Raw genomic sequence first — 3,477 nt, forward strand, 5'->3', positions numbered from 1 at the left:
TTTGCTGCAGGAATGTTTAAGGACAAAGATGTTCACTTTAATAATGAACTTGGAGGTTACTCTTGTGTAAACGATTTGACATTGGAAAGCGTTGGGAGTTCACACCTTGTTGAGTTTAAGAGTAGATCCCCGGGTTTATCGCTCGTACGCTTGGAAACTTTCCCATGACTCATCAGATTTGAGTGATGTATGAGACAAAATGAAAAAAAAAAAGCCTTCAGGATTATTTGGGAATATCTCTGTTGTCCTGTCAGAGATCTTGCTGTCTCCATTTAAGGACGATCCCTGGCACCGACTCGTTCATACTGTCCTCGCTCACATGACCCTCGCTGCCCCGGTACGATGCTCACGGCCTGTTTGTCACACTCCTCTGCTTTCCCATCACACACAGGATATGTGTGTCAGCAGGGGAGGGCTGCATGCTGAGACATCCTGGAAAATTGCACAAAACACAACAGATTTTAGGATTGTGTCATACACGACGTCAATTTCTGCGTAAAAAAAACAAAGACGAGGTGTCTTCTTCTACAGAATGCAAATGAATGCTCGGTTTCACATCCAAGCCTTAATTAACACAGTACATCACCGCAGACAGCCCGGATGTCCACAGAGGAATGTGGTCTCATCAACCCACCACCAGTGCCAGATAGTCCTGCCTTTGGAACGGCACTCTGACATTAAAGTAGCACTTTGCCTGAAGTCCTTCTCCTGGAACTGATCTATAATCTGCTTCTTAAGCATAAATACACTGCAGGGCGATGGCATAAGGTTTAGCACTCATGAAGATGAAGCCAGGAGGTGCTGCGTGTCCGGATATGTGATGTCAGCACATGTGATGAGCTGTAATGGATCCTGCATATAGCGGCTGAATCACATCAATGATTGTTATTTATGCATTATGCCAAAGAAGAACTAAAGACCGTGATCAATGCTAAGCAGTGCAGCATCTTAATGAATCATCTACTCCATTACTTAAATGCCACAGAGGGCTCTTTTGAGTAATGATTCCAGTCCTGATCAATATGAAACCACAGCGTGATGTGTGAGGATGGTTCCACATCTTTTAGCATTTACAGTAGCACTGCACGCCGCTTACTAATGAGTACAGATAGCAATTAGTAATGCAGTTTATGAAGCAGACGCAGCTTGAGTGAATTAGTTTCATGTCATTATGTATACATAGCCGTCCTTGTCTACACTAATCGACCGATATTCCCTCAGGACAGTAAACAGGTAAGACTTACAAAACACTGTGGTCAAGTTAGGGATTGTTTAGATAGGAGACTCTTAAGAGATTTGTGGAGCTTTAAGCCTCCTCCTGCAGGCGTATGCTACTGTTTCTACGCTCTTGTGACCTCTGCTGTCGGTCTGACGGCTGAGACGACTCTGACTTAAGTCCGGAAAACTCAGCACCGTGCCGAGTCGCTCTGCTGTCTGCATGGAAATATGAATAGAGACCCACAGTGAATAGAAGCCCGGCTCTGTCTTGACCTGACATATTAAAGATAAAAACAGGCTCTACTTGAAACCCTGGAATACATTTCCTCCCTCCATCATTAGAGCTGAAACAAACTCAAACCACTTACAAGATTCCCTAATTACACAATAGAGAACCTACTCATTCACCGTCTTAATGACACATATCACTGGGAGAACTCTCGTAAAAACCTGGAATGAAAACCGCGTTGGCCTGCGCCCAAAAAGCCACAGATCCAATGAGGTCATCGTGGCGAACACAGACTCAGTGTGGGTTGAGCGTTTGTCAGACTGTGACAAACAATGATTCAGGAAAGGTGTGTCTAATGATTCAGAGGTGAACTGTGAACACTGCACCCAATTTGATTCCCTGCTTCTCATTTTCCCTCCACATTTTCCTCCAGCGCCCGGTGACCCAGACACCTATCTGCTGTGTCGCCGCCACCACAGACGTCCGTGGTTACAACTGAAATAAGCGTAATACCATTTTTTCCTTTGCGGGCTATTACCATGGCATGCTGACTTGACTTGGCCCTAATAGCCGTACTGGTCTGTGGGTTATGCATGCCGGTCAAATGATACAGTGTGTTGAAAGTATAGGGATGACATCATGAACAGATGACATCATAAACAATGCTTAGGATGTGTGCTTTTTGCCTCCAGTGAGTAGTTTCTACTCATCTGTGATGTCTGGCTTCATCAGACACTGTTTTGTTTGTTTCATCGCAGAATATTTCAGTAATTAGGCCACATTTGTAATTTCTAATAACTTCTTAATTAGCCTGAGAGATGGCGTCTGTCCGCACAGCCAGATGAGGGAGGGGGGGCTGCTCAGATGAAGGCGGGGGGCTGCTCAGAGGAGAGAGGGGGGTCTGCACAGATGAGAGAGGCTCCAGTCTCAGAGGAAAAGGCCTCCCTCTTGCCTCCTCGCTCAGGCTGGCACAGGGCTACTTGCTGTGCTGGCACCAGAACAAAGCACTCCGACAGCTGCTTGATAATATGCAACCATTAATTACGTTCTGATACATCAATTCCAGCCTATGGCACCAAGCAAAACCTCACCTTTCTAAGCATATAGCAATTACATGAAGAATGCCCTCCATGGCTGTTACCCGAGGAAACCCAAAACACTTTAATAACCCCCCTCCCTCTCACTCCTTTACTTGTTCAATTGCCGGATCTCTGCTGTGACATTTTTAATTAGACTGAGTCTTTGTGTTGCTGGTTGTAATTGTGTTTTGTGGTTGAACTTCTGTTTTTATCCTTTCAGTGAAAAACAAGCCGAAGATAATCATGGAAAAATACATTTCCCGATCCTTAAAGACTCTATTGTCAATTTTCTCTTCCCATCACTGTATCATCATCATCGCCTCAGTTGTCTCACCCGTGCAGACAAATCACTGCCTGGCACAACAGCTGGAGCAGATCTGCAGGGGTCGTGCTCTCGCTGGCTCCAAATCTGCTTTACAACTCTGTTTGGTTTGTTCTCGGTTTATTTCCGTTCTCTGTTTCGCTCAGAGACGTCTATCAGTATTTCACAAGGTACATGTGTGTGTGTGTGGGTGTCCAGAACTCGGCCTCTCAATTTTTCAGAAAGACAAACCCGCCCCCCCCCACCCCCCGTTGTCAGTGTCATTTGGGCCATTCCCTTAAGTTAAATGCCTTCAACGCTGACAGCTGGTGTGTACAGTCAAGTCATTCACCATGGCAACTGTGGGCTGCGCTTGAGAAATATCCTCTCACTGCCAAAAGAAGAATTACACCAAATGACCCCACAATGTCGCACTTTCAGTTAGATCCTTTGCCAGTCGGACCTTGGAACACACACAAAGTCCATGCAAACCTATAGCCAGACTGGTACCTGGGAAGTTGTCATTCAACCACGTGAAGACCTGTTAAAGAGGAAAGAGAATGTGATAGGAGTCTTCTTAGAAACACAACAATATTTGCCAACGGGAGTCAAGTTACAAGTCAGCCTAGAACTGGGAGAGTCAGGGAAGA

Source organism: Genypterus blacodes, unplaced genomic scaffold, assembly GCF_046128005.1.
Source record: "Genypterus blacodes isolate CSIRO-AG114 ecotype Tasmania unplaced genomic scaffold, CSIRO-AGI_Gbla_v1 ptg000015l_1, whole genome shotgun sequence".
NCBI classification, from domain to species: domain Eukaryota; kingdom Metazoa; phylum Chordata; class Actinopteri; order Ophidiiformes; family Ophidiidae; genus Genypterus; species Genypterus blacodes.